We start from the raw sequence: 12,838 nt of genomic DNA on the forward strand, positions 1-12,838 counted from the left end.
CTATTTGAAGCTTGGCCTCAGACACCTCCCTCTACCTCTCTGAACAGTAGTTTCCCCAACTGTCAAATGCGTGAGGACCTGCCGGCCGCACGGGTGTGTAAGGAGTTCTCAGCCCTCACCCCCTCTGCTCCAGGGGGAAACCTGGCTCCGGGGCGAGGGGCCAGGGCCAGGTCAAGGCAGGAGGCCAGAACCAGTGTTTACAGACGCGCCTGCACTGGTGTGCCCACGCGTATGAACGTGTGTGCTCGTATGTGCACGAGCGTCAATGTATTAATTGGAAATCTGCGTTGGGGAAGGGGAGACGGAGGCCTTGGCTATCACGAAGGCTTAAATTCTGTGTGTGTGGCTCACAGTGTTACTGCGGATGGCCCTGCTCTGCGAGATGCGTCAGGGGACAGCAGCCCTTCTCCAGAGAGAAAATCAGTGGCCGCTCAAACCCAGTTCGAAGCGCCCCGGATTCCAAACTGGTGATCTCCAAAACCAATCAGGCATCACCATGACCTAGACCTCTCTGCCCACCTGTCCCAGCGGGTCTTGGGATCCTGGTCCTTTCCTGACCGGCTGGTGGCTGCTCCCCAACAGCACATGCTCCCTCCGCCGCGGCTCTGCCCGGAGAGGAGCCCACACCCTCACCTGCCACCCAAGATCGGAGGAGCTGCCCGTGGCCAGGGACAGCATGGGGGTTGGTGTCGTGGGACTGTCAAAACCAATGACCACAAACCGGGGGCTTAACGTAGCGGAAATGTATTCTCCCAGCTCTGGAGGCGAGAGGTCCAAAATCCAGGTGTGGCAGGGCCTCACCCCCTCGGAAAGCTCCAGGGACACATCTTTCCCATCTCTTCTGGCTTCTGGGGGCCCCACGAGTTCCTCGGCATGTGGCCGCGTCCCTACAGTCCTGGCCTCTGTCGTCACGCGGCCTCCCTAAATCTCCCTCTGCCTCTCTCTTAAAAGGACACGTGTCATTGGGCTTAGGGCCCACCCTAATGCGGAATGACCTCATCTCGAGGTCTCTCCCTCAGTTACATCTGCAAAGACTCTTTTTCCAAACAAGTTCACTTTCATAGGATCCTGGTGGATTTGGCTTCTGGGGGCTACCATCCAGTTACCGCAACAGGGTGCCCAAAATATCAGAGAGTCGGGGACAGAGCTCTCCCGGCCGTGTGGTTGCAAAAGTGGGGTGTGGGGTCTGAGAGCTGTGGGCAAGTCTCCAAACTCCGTAACCCAGACGCCAGATGAGAACAAGCCCACGTGGGTTAAGGCCCTTATGATGGTGGTTCTGACGGTGAGGACGCAGGCAGCCATTGTGCACGGACACTTGCCCCCAGGCTTCTCCGTTGTCACTTGGGACCAAGTCCCCACCTACAGAAGGTCCTCCCCGTGACTGTGGGGGACGTGACCTGCCCGGCTCAACCGGCAGTACATGGCACACCTGGGTTTGGGCCCGGTTCTCCTGAGACCAAGGAGGCACACGTCAGCTTGGCGGTGGTGGTCCTGCAGCCCTCGGTGAACCGAAGCAGGTGCAGGTGGGCTGGAGAGAGCTTGCAGGAAGTGAAGGGTCTCGTCCCAAGTCATGGGGGACTTGGGCCCCACGAATGCTAGGCAGCCCCTTAGAAACAGGAGGAAAAGGGACCTCAGAAGTGCCCCCAACAGGCTCCATTTCTGGGGTCCAGGTCACAGGATGGGCCTGTGGGTGTCTGGTGTGGTGTGGGCCCTGGGTGTGGCCTTGCATGGTGTGTGACAGGGGACGGGGCACTGGTGTGGGTGCACAGTGGGCTGCAGGTGGCCTAGGCTGCCAGAGACACGTGGGGCTCAGGGGGCCGACTTCCTCTCCGTGTGATTGGCCGGGGCCTGTCTCAGCCTCTGTCCCGGAGCGGCCCAGAATGGCTGGAGATGAGGCCAGGGAACCTTCGCGACATTGATATGCCACTCAAACCTTTGACCTTTGTATCTCGGGTTTATATAATGCGAAACACCCAGCAGGAGGAAGAAACAGGCACTGGCCTCTGCCTGGCCCCCTACCTGTCCCCTCAACCTTGGGGCCGGGCCTCACCCTTCTCTCCCAGGCACCCCCACCTCTGGCTCAGCCCCTTCCCCACCAACCCCAAGGCCGGCCTTGCCTCCACGCTCCAAGAGGCCTTTCCAAGTGAGGAAATCACCCAGCACCTGAGCCCAAGTACAGACAAGCCCACCTGCCCGGCCCTACCTCCGTCTGAGGACAAGGGGACCTGCGTGCTTCGCGGCCACCGGGGACCGAGAGCTGGGCTCAGCCAAGGACGGGGGCAGCTGTCCCCGCCGAAACGCTCCACAGAGGCAACTCTGAGGTTGCTCATCAGAACCCAGGCCCTGCGTGTCTCTGGGTTTTCAGGGCTAGAGCTCCGACTGAGGTGAATGGCCTGGGTCCAAATACTGGCTCCCCCTTCCCGCCTGCGTGGCCTTGGCCGGGAATGGGGGTCACCCGCTGGCTGAGGTTTGGCACTCAGGAAAGCTCCATTCTCCCTCCTGGTCAGCGGTGATGGCTGGCGCCCCTTGGCCTAGCTGGCAGCCATGCCCATTTCTCTTCCTCTCCACCCCCCACTGCAGATTCCTGTTTTCACTCTGTTGGGGGGGGGGTCTCTCCTGCCCCCTCCCGGGGGCCCCAGGACTCTGGGCACCCCCTCACCCCAGTGTGTGAAGCCAGAGATTCCTTGCAGCCAAACTCTCACCCAGCAGCTCCGCTGAAAATCCTCCCGCACCCCCACACCCAGCCACCCTCAAGGGGCCTCCGGCCCATGGCCCTTGATCCTGGAGAGGGGGCAGGGCAGATCCACCGACAGCCCACAAAACAATCACTGTGGTGAAAACAGGGGCAGGCTGGGTGAGGGGCTCCAGCCCCTCTGCCTCCCTCAGCCGGGAGCCCTCTGCAGGCAGGGTGGGGCCACAACATTGGCAGGGGGTGCAGTGGGCCCAGGGATCCCACCGGGGATCCAGAAGGAAGTGAGCTCACCCTCGCCCACACCTGAGGCATCAGGAGGCCCCACACATGGGTGTGCCTGCAGCAGAGGACCCTGTCCCCTGGGTGAGCCTTTCCCAAGGCCCTCGACGGGGTGAGGGAGGCTGGCTCAGCCCTGGAGGACTGGGCCCCATATGCCCCGCCGTCGTGGGGTACCTGGCGCCTTCAGCCTTGGCCGTGGGCCTCCCACGAGCAGGGGTCTGACTGCCCAGGGCTCACTTTACTGTGGGTGTTCAGGACACAAATGCCCAGTCACCGGTCACATCCCAGCTTTGGGGAAGTGGGAAGGGCTTCTGGGGGCTGGTCTGCGTCCCCCCTGGACTCTGTGCACTGAGGGACCAGAGCCGGAGCAGGCCACATCTGCCCTGGGTCCAGCCGGTGGTCTCCACGGGGCCTGGGGGTGGTGGGTGCAGGGCAAACGGAGGCTCCCCAGGGCGCACAAACCATCAGGGAGCCTGTGGGGCAGGGATGGGGCGGAGAGGCTCCGCGGAACCGCGAGCACCCAGCGGGGGCAGTGAATTCACAGGGCGGCCAGGAGAGGGAGCAGGGTGTTCCAGGGCTTCCCAAGAGCATGGCGAGGGGGCCGGGATCTCTGGGCCTGGACGTGTGTTGGGGGGTAATGTTGATTATCTCGGTTTTCCGTGATTACAAAATGAATACATTTCAAAAGAGAAATTTGAGGAATTTAGGAAATGGTAGAGAACAGCCTCCCCAAGGCTGCCTGCGCAGGGGGAGGAGAGAGGCGGCAGGTGGTATGGCCTGGACCGGGGACGCAGCAGCCCTGGGCGTTCCGGTGCCCCTATCGTCCAGCTCGCTGGGCCTTCGCCACCCGGCCTTTTACTAAGAGAGAACAATGCAAACTCACAGGGAGGACCCCATTTCCTAGCCCAGACCCCCGATTCGAGGCCTGCGAATCACCCTCATCTACCACCTCCCCACCTCAGTCTGCCCTTCCCTCCTCCGGGAAGCCCCTCCTGACTGACTCCCACCCGGACTTCCTCTGAAGTCACCACAAGGTCCTTGGGTTTCCAGCCAAGGATGTTTGGACTCTTCTCCCCGCTGAGGTTGGGTCGCCTGGGTCTCCCCATCGTGGGGGCTGAGATCTGGCAGGGCTGAGGGATGCCCACGTGGGACCCGCTCTGCATGACCAAGAGCTCTCCGAAAGTGAGGTGCATGCCAGAGCCAGGCCGGGGCTGGGGCACCATCGGGTTGGGCTTCTATTCCCAGATGGGCCTGACTCAGGAAGGGGATTCTGTGGGGAAGCCTGAGTCTGTCTCAGAGTTACCTCCGCCTGGATCCCCTCCCCCAGGGCCACCCTCTCATCTTCCCCAATGGCCGCGGCCGTTTAAATCTAGAAAGAATTGGGTTTAACAACCCTGTTTTGAACCTTGGACACTGACACCAATTTTTACCCTTCTCCTGCAAGCCCCCGGCCCCCAAGCACAGAGCTGGGGGAAGACCATGCATCCGACACCCACTCAAGGGTTAACTGAGGCCAAAAGCAGCCACTGTTGTTCCGAGGCGACGCCCCCGGCCCTGATCCCTGGTCCCGTGGTGAGCACGGGAGTGTGGGTGCGGACAAAGCTATGTTCATCCAGCCCTGGGTTTGATGATAGCCGCACAAGGACCCCATTCTCCGGCGTCTCCAGCTGTGTCCCCTCCCCCAGTGAGCCTGACACCCCGGGAGGGCCCCCAAGGGCACAGGCTCAGCTGCTGGGGCTCTGGCGAGATTCACAAGGGGCCTGCGATGGGGAGCTGGCTCTGCCTGAACAGAGCAGACAGCTGCGAGTCGGCCCATCACGTCTTCCGCGGGAAACTGCCTGCGTTTTTACAACTGATTTTTGAACCTAAAAGTGGAGGTTCATATCCAGCCTGTTAAACATAATCTTATTGGTTTCAGTCCAACGTGACCTTTTGGAATCTGGCTTCCAGATTCTTGCCATGTATTAGCAGGTCTTCCCAGCTGTGGAGATGTTGACCTGCCTTGCTGAGTCTTGCTTCCAGTGACTCGGAAAAACAGGCCAGGCTGGCAGCGCCTGCAGAGGGGGCTTCCCAGGGAAAATGGGGCCCCGGTGGCGTCCTTCTTGTGGGTGCTGTGGCCCACAACGTGGCGTCATGAGACCCATGTTTTTCTCCTGTTCCTCGAGAAGCATAAAGGGCTTGCACAGTCTGCCATGTCCAAGAGTCTTGGGGCTGCTCGGGACCCAGAGATCAGTCAATCTGGTTTTGCAGAGTCTGGGGCCCAGATATGCAGCCCTTGGGTGAGAACAGACCAATTATTTACTGTCTGGGTCGCAGTTTGCTCATCTGTAAAATGGGCATGATCATCATGCCATCTGTGTCCCAGGCGGTCCAGAGGACTAAATGAGTGTCTAAGGACACCACCTGGAACCCAGATGTCTATGTTCTCATTGAGGCCACAGAGGCCGACCAGTGGAGTGGCCCAAAAGGCTTGCCCTCTGGATCCTGGTCTGAGCTCCCAGCCAGGAGTGCGTCCATCCCCTGGGGCTGCCCCTCATTGGCCAGAGGGCAGCTCAGTTAGGTTGCCAGGTTGCCCCACTTGGGGTGTGTGTGTGTGTGTGTGTGAGGGTTTGTTCTCTCTTGAGCACGTGGCCCTTCTTTTCTGCAACTCATGCTCCTTCTGAGAAGCACACCCCCTCACCGTCACTTGTTGAAAGCCGGATCCTTGGCCCCAGCTGTGTACCCCAGCAGGACCAGGCATCTACTGAGCCCCGGCCTCCTGCAGGCCTCCAGCGGCGGAATTTCGCCCCTGGGCTGGAGAAGGGGGAGGGGGGGAACAGCGCCCCGCGCCCCCTGGCGTGACCTTCTCCGCACGGACAAAGGCCGGCAGGGCGGGCGGCGCCTTTAAGGACGCGGCGCGGCGGGGTCGGTGCCAGGAGGCGCCGGGCGCGCCCCGGGGGAGCAGCGCCGGCAGAGGGGAGCGGAGGGGAGCGGAGGGGAGCGGAGGGGAGCGGAGGGGAGCGGGCGCTCGCCCGCGGCCAGCCCCGCAGCCACCCCAGGCGCGCCCCGCGTGGTCACTTGCCCTTTTCCCACTTACTCGGGCGGGGGCTGGGCTCTGCGCGGTGGGGGCGGGGAGCTCCTCGCCGGACGGGGGGGTCCCCGGAGTTGGGGAGCCGAGCGAAGGCCAGGGGCGCGTCGGACCGGGGTGCGAAATGCGGCGGAGAGTCGGAGGGCCGCCGGGGGTCGCGGCGACGGTCTGGGTGCTCCCCTCCTCCCCCCCCACCCCCCCCCCCCCCCCGCACGCCCGCCGCCGACCGGGCAGAGCTCGGGAGGGAGCTCCGGGCGCGGGGCCCCCGGAGCGCACCAACTCTCGGCGACCCCTCCCCGCGTCCCGTCCCGCAGCCCCCCCTCCTCGAAAAGCGAGTAGAGCCTGCGTGGAGGGTAGAGATTAGATTCCGCTCTTCTCCCATCAATTTTCCGTTTAATGTCACCGGGCCCCATTGTGGGAGAGGGAAGCACGTCACCCAGGCCATAAATTTGCGATTATGGCGCCTCCAGCCGCCTCCCCGCTCCCGGGACCGGGCGGGCTCCGGAGAGCAGGTCGGGACGGCGCCGCGGCCGCTCCCGGAGCGGGGATCCGGGGCGGGACCCCGGCCCGAGCCGCCCCGAAGCCGCCGTGCGGTACGTGCACTTCTCCCGACGCGGGCCGCCGCGCCCCGCGCCCCGCCGCCCGCCCCGCGGCTCCTTCCAGCGGGCTTTTGTTTCCAGCGCGGAGGTCGGGGCTTCGCTCGGCTCCCACCCGCCTCGGGCGGAGGCTCTTTGCCTCATAATGCCCGCTACTAAAAAATACTTGTGCAAAGAAAATCCATTTCGGTGGAAAGAAAACTCCCTGATGTGCGCCTGCGCTCCCACGGGGCAGAGCGGGCAGCGGCCGCCGGGCTCTGGGTCCGCGTGTGGACACCGGCCCTGCCCGCGGGCCCGCGGGGGCAGAGGCCGGGCCCGGCAGCGACTTGCTCCAGAAGGCCCCGGCGGAAGTGGCCGGCGGGCGCCCGCGGCGCAGCGCTGACCCCAGGTCAGCCTCCTCTGCCCATCCTGGCCTGCCCTGTCGGACTAGGGAGTTTTCGGCGGAGTCTGTCTCCCTTTGGGACCCTTTCCCGGAAGCTTCCCACCGCCAGTGACCACCTGCAGCCGATACGGATGCATCATGAATTGGGACGGAATATATGTTTGTGCAGGCCAAAAAAAAACAAAAAAACAACGGGTCTATTGAATGATTTTTAATTAAATGGGTCTACTGCCCTGTTAACAAAAGAGGCGGTGGGCGGGCGTGCTCCGATCAGGCCCCAGTGGTGGTCCTGTGGCTGCGCCTTGGCCAGCCCCACCGCTTGCCTCCGAGCTCGGAAGGGGAAAGGGCTTTGCCACAGGCCCCCGCTGCTCTGTGGGAACTCTGAAGGGAGTTAATTTATTTCTGGTCCGCGTACGCTGCAGGTAAACAGGCCAGCACAAGGAGGAGAGGAGCGGGCGGGTCTGCTGCCTTCCAAGCCCTGGTTTCTAAGCAGAGGCAGCCCAGGGAGGGAGCCTCCAGCCTCGGGCATCTGGCTGCGAGAAATGTCCCATGGCCTCTGGACAGGGGGTGTGGGCTGTGGCTCCGAAGAGGAAGTTGGTGAGGTGGGCCCACCGCAGACAGCTGGGTCTGGGGTGTGAGTGTGGAGCTTGGCCAGCAACAACTTTACAGCAGGAAGAGAACAGGAGGGCTGGGCATGGGACCTTGCCAGACAGCCGTCCAGGCCTTCGTTTTTTGTGTGTCAGAAGCCGGTGTGAATAGGCCGTAGGCAGGGTCTTTCCCAGAGCCCGGTGCTGGGGCAGAGGTAGGAAGGGGCGACTAGCAGCGGCTGGGGCTTTTCCACCTTTGGGAATGTGAAGAAACCCAGCAGGGAAGCTTGCTTTGAGGTACCGTCCACCCTGGAGCCTGGGGTGGGAGGGGGCAGGTGCCATTCCCCCCCCCGCCCCCCCCGCCCCCCCGCTGTATCTCAGGGCCCTTCCCTCCTGCCTGAGCTCCGTAACTGGTGCTCCGAGGAACTTTGTTGGACTTGAGTTCGGCCCTGAAGATGGGGTCAGCCTGGCCCCAGACTCCTCCTCTGGGTTTTACTACTGACCTTGCCGGCCCGTTGCGGCTCTGCCTGGGCCAGCTGGATTTCATCAGAGGAAACCCTGACACCCCAGCCTGTACCCCTGTCTGAGGGCCCTCCCACCAGTGTGAGACCAGGCCCCCGGGAAGTCCGGCCCCAGAGACCCTGTCCAGACATACCCTGACAGCGACATGTGTAAACACACCCAAACACAGCCGTGAAGGAGGGCTTGCGGCAGCTGCTTACCGGGCACTTCCTCTAGCTGGTCTGGGAGGCCTGGTCCGGGAGGAGGCAGGTGTCCTTCCAGGGAGCGTGTACGGCCAGCCTCCGGCGTCTGTGACGGTGTGTGTGCCCGGAAGCGGCACGTAGCTGACCCCTCGCCAGGCCCCACCAGAGTTTCTGTCCCCCAGCAGGACGTGTCCAGCCACTAAGCCACCGGCCTCCATTCCCATGGGGCTGTGCTCTGTTCATCAGTAGGGTCTTTCCTCACAGGAAGGACCAGCTGGCCTTTAGGGGAGGGCAGCCTTGCACACACCCTAACCCTTTACAGACTTCCTGGGGGTTCCCCTGCCTTTTTCCAGCTTGTATGAGATAGTGGCCGGTGGGGGGGGGGTGGGGAGGGCAGCAGGCAGTGGGGGGCAATGAGGGGCTCCCTCTCCTCTGGGGGGTCCCAGGCCTCTCCCCAGCCCCTTCATCCTCCCTATCAGGCCACCAGTCATGTTCCCACTAATAAAACATCGGGGGGGGGGGAGGGGAAGCTGGCTGATGGGACGCTCCTGCCCTTTTATGAAAATCACTTCAATTTAACCCAGATGGGTCTCCTGTTACCCTCACACAAGCAGCACCCTGAATTATACTTTACGTGTGAACACACTGGGTTATATTTAGCCGCAAATTACGCCTCTTGTGTTTAACAAGCACCTTCCCTGCGCCGAGGGGGCCGGGCAGCCTCCTGACCTGCTCGGACCAACCAGCAACAGATTTAACCCCCCAGGAGGGAGGGGCCCTGGGAAGGCCTGCTCACCCAACTTCAAAGTCTGGCTCCCCAGCAGCTCTTGCTGCCTTTTGAAACTCCCAGCCACATCCCCAGGTCTGTCTGGGAGCCTGTCTGTGGCCTGCAGGGGTCAGCTGCTGCGCCTGGGAGGTGGGGGAGGTTTCCGAGTGAGCAGGCCCCTGGCTCAGGAGCTGGGATCTGGGAGGGATTCGGCCCAGGGCACAGAGCCTGGTGATGCTGGAGGAAGACTTCCTGGGGGAGGCGTGGCGGGGGACCCTCCCAGCCAGACCTGGCCCCAACTACTCTTGTTTCTGTGTCTGCTGCCTCTCTCCTGTCTCCAGGCCCATTGTGACTGGAGGCACTGTTTTCTGCGGGAACAGCATCCTTCTCTGGGGGACGGGAGTCCTGGGGATTTTCATCTTTCTCTCCACTCCAAAGTGGGTCGCCCCAACAAAGCGGAAGCCCCGGAAGCTGAAGATGCGGCAGCTAAGGCCACCCTCCAGTCCAGGCACAAATTCCTGGTGCAGCACCTTGGAGTGGACCTCCTGGGGTCCCACCCACAGCCAGGGAGCACCTGGGAAGGCAGGGATCCAGGCTGCTCTGGGGAGTGCTTAGTGAGGGAGCCACAGTTGGGGGCTTCTCAGGTGGGCTGGATGGGCTGCCCTTCCCCCCACACCCCTGCTCCCTCCAGCGCACCCTCCCACCCACCCCCACCCTGTAACTGGTGGAAGACCTCCTTCTGGAAGATGGTGTTGGGGCCCAGCCCTGCTTCCTGGAGGCTTCAGTGGTGCCTGGGGAGCTCCTCCAGCTAAGGCACTTCTGGGAACAGGTCTGATTTTTTTTTTTTTTTTTTTGCACCCCTCATGTACTGTCCTTGGAAAGAGAGTGGATGTGCACCGCTCTCCCGCTGAGGGAGGGTAGGGGGTGCTGGGTCACCTCACCCTCCTTCCCCCTCATGCCCAGTGCAAACCTGTGGATACAGGGCCCCCCCTTCAGGCGGGCCTGCTTGCCTGCCCTCTGGACTTGGCCCCCTGAGCCTGGCAGGGGGTGGGGGCGAATTAAGAGTCAATTTTTGTCAAGAAATTATTCCTAATTTGCCCTTTGACTAATGGCCCTGGGAACAATGGAGAGACACCCGGCACACAATTACGGAGCGCGCAGCTCTCTCTCTGCTGTTCTCTGGCCCAAGTAGGCATTTATTTGGAGCAGGGACTAATTCACAATTTTATGTAACTCACCCGACACCCCCACACCCTTGTGTTAAAAAAAATGATTATTTCATGATTTCAGGCAGAGCAGGATCGTGGTCTTTTGGGAGCACTATAGATGGAACTCCGTGGCTGGGGACAGGCTGGGGGGGATGTGTCAGGGGCCCCCAGGCTGCGTGGGGCAAGGCAGGTTCTCCAGAACGCCGGGCCACGTGTAAACATGGGCCGCTATGTGAGATGAAGCGTGTGCACGTATGTTTTGTGCACATGGGAGTGTAACGTGCTGCATGGTGCTCAAGGGTGCGCCTGAGTGTGATGTACGCGCACGTGTGTGTGAGACGTACGCGTGTGCACAGGGGCGGTGTGTGCGCGAGAGTGTAGTGTGGATGTGAGTGTGCTGAGAGAGCACGCCCAGGTGTCAGAGAACAGCTGGCCTCTCGGGCATCTGTTTACCTTCTTCCCAGGCCAGAGGGCAAGCCAGGAGGGGTGTCTGGCAGGAGAGGCATGTGGACGCAGGGGTTCCTGCAGGGAGGAAGCACGCGGAGCTGAAGGACGCCTCTGGCAGTGGTCCAGGCTGGGGCCAGGCCCACAGGCGGCCAGGGTGTGGGGGTCCCTTCCCTTGTGAAACCGCAGGCGGCTGCAGAGCCCTGGGCACCCCGGCTCAACCTGGCCTCCCATCAGGACCCCTTCGTTTCTCGCGTCTGCCCTCTCCCTGGGTCTCTCCCGCCCTAGTGGAAGGCGAGCCCTCAGATCCCTACACCATGTTCCTCTAAAATTAAAAACATTTGTTAGCTCTGGGCAGCAGGGAGAGCGAAAAGGAAACCGGAGGTTTCCTCGTTGCTGATAGTGCTTCCAGCCAAACAGGCCCCGGCCCGAGCCTCACGGGGGAACACGGGCAGCTTATTTTGGTGGTACTTGGGGAGCTGCCTGGCGGCCCGGTGCCCGAGCTGGGAAGCTGCCAGACCCTGCCGCATCCAGCAGGCCTATCTGCAACTATTTGCTGTAACAACTGTTTTGAAACAGCATTGGGGGGGGGGGGGGGAGAGCCCACTAGATTTGTTTTAAGTGATGCTGGGGGAAGTAGGAGGGGGTGGGGTTGGGGGGGGCGTAGCTAGGCAGGGAAGAGTGAAGCCTAAGCACATCCAAGGCCTCTAGGCCCTCCCCAGGCCTGCCGCCTGTCTCTGGATGCAAGTCAGCAGGGGCAGGGGACAGCACTGGGGATGGGGGTCTTGAAAGCCAATTCTCACCCCCTGAATTAGTAATCTGGTGAACGCCAGCTGCAACCCGCAAGGGCAGGGAGGTCCCAGAATCGTACAGTTCTCTGCGGTCTCAAGCAGCCTGCAGGCCTCCAGTACCGCTAGGGTGGGGCCCATCCGCCAGGCTCCAGGACCTTCAGACAATCTTCTGCCCTCGGAGGTGGGGAGCAGAGAATGGGGATTTCCCAGCGGGTGCCTGTCTGCGCAAACTGCGGGATCCTGGAGACTGGAAGCCCCTTCGTCTCCCCCACAGGCGGTCAGAGGCCAGGAGTCCCCTCCTGGCCCATGGGCATCGGGCCGGGGCGCAGCTCTGGGAACTCAGAGAAACTCCAGGGATTCCGCCGGTCGCCAAGGTGTTCTTTCCCTTGGATGGAGAATCTTTTTCTTATATGTATTTTGCTCACATATATATTTCATTTCAAACGGAACTTTAAAACTCAATCCTACATTAAAAAAAAGAAGGTTCCTGGGCCGGGAAACAACTCATTGGAGAATGTCAGCAATGGGGTACTCCCCTACCAAACCAGAGTAGGCAACGTGCTGTCAGCTAGGGGCGCTTTGCCGGGGGTCTAGACTTCAAAGTCTCGGCTGGAGAGCTGTGCCGAGGGGCTGCGGGAAGCTGGTGGGGGTCCCAGGGCTTACGGACCGAGCAGCCTCCGCGCACCAGGCCACCGGGGCCAGGGACGCAGTGTGAGCCCGGCGCGCTCCGGGACGGCGCTGCAAGCCGCTTCCAGCCCGAGCTCCGGCCTCGCCTGGCCCTGCAAGCGGTTCCGGAGCCCAGGCTGGAGGCCGTCCCCGCCGACCCACCTCTAGGTGAGAGCGATTTCTCCCCAACCGGGCCGGCTTTCCTGGATGTGCGTGGGAAGCGGGGGGCCTCCGCACGCACCCGTAGGGGCGGGACCCAGAGGAAGTCCGTCTCCCCAACACATGCCGGGGCCGTCACTGCGACTCCATCCTCCAGAAGCCACGGGCCGAGCCCGGTGGTCCGCGTCAGCCACCCCCCACCCCGATGGTAGCGCCAAGCCCGAGCGGCCCCCACCCCCCCCCCCCCCCCCGGTCCGCAACGGGGACCTAATTCAATCGCCCACGGCCTAATGAATAGCCGCGCGCTAATCGGATCTCCAGGCGCTTTATGGATTTATGCAAGCTGCCTCTCCTCCCGCGGTTGCCGCGCGCCGCCTGGGGTCGTTTCCGAAGGCGTCGGCCTCGGGACTGGCCAGAGGCTCCGGCAGCTGGGGTTTTATCTCTGCCGCCGCGTCGGGGCATCGCCGGAGCCTCAGCTCGGGACCGCGCGCCCTGTC

The 12,838-nt window shown here is 62.4% G+C and overlaps 1 long non-coding RNA gene across 1 annotated transcript; it reads right to left on the reverse strand.

Annotated features, from left to right (window-relative positions):
• Positions 1-10,243: 10,243 nt before the first annotated feature.
• Positions 10,244-12,576, reverse strand: LOC147574592 (uncharacterized). The gene is made up of 2 exons (XR_015243689.1): positions 11,529-12,576; positions 10,244-10,803 (listed from the first exon to the last, which is right to left on the reverse strand). It is a non-coding gene; the product is annotated as an uncharacterized LOC147574592 (long non-coding RNA).
• Positions 12,577-12,838: the final 262 nt, after the last annotated feature.

Source organism: Puma concolor, chromosome E1 (genome assembly GCF_028749965.1).
Source record: "Puma concolor isolate L17-30 chromosome E1, mPumCon1.1.hap2, whole genome shotgun sequence".
NCBI classification, from domain to species: domain Eukaryota; kingdom Metazoa; phylum Chordata; class Mammalia; order Carnivora; family Felidae; genus Puma; species Puma concolor.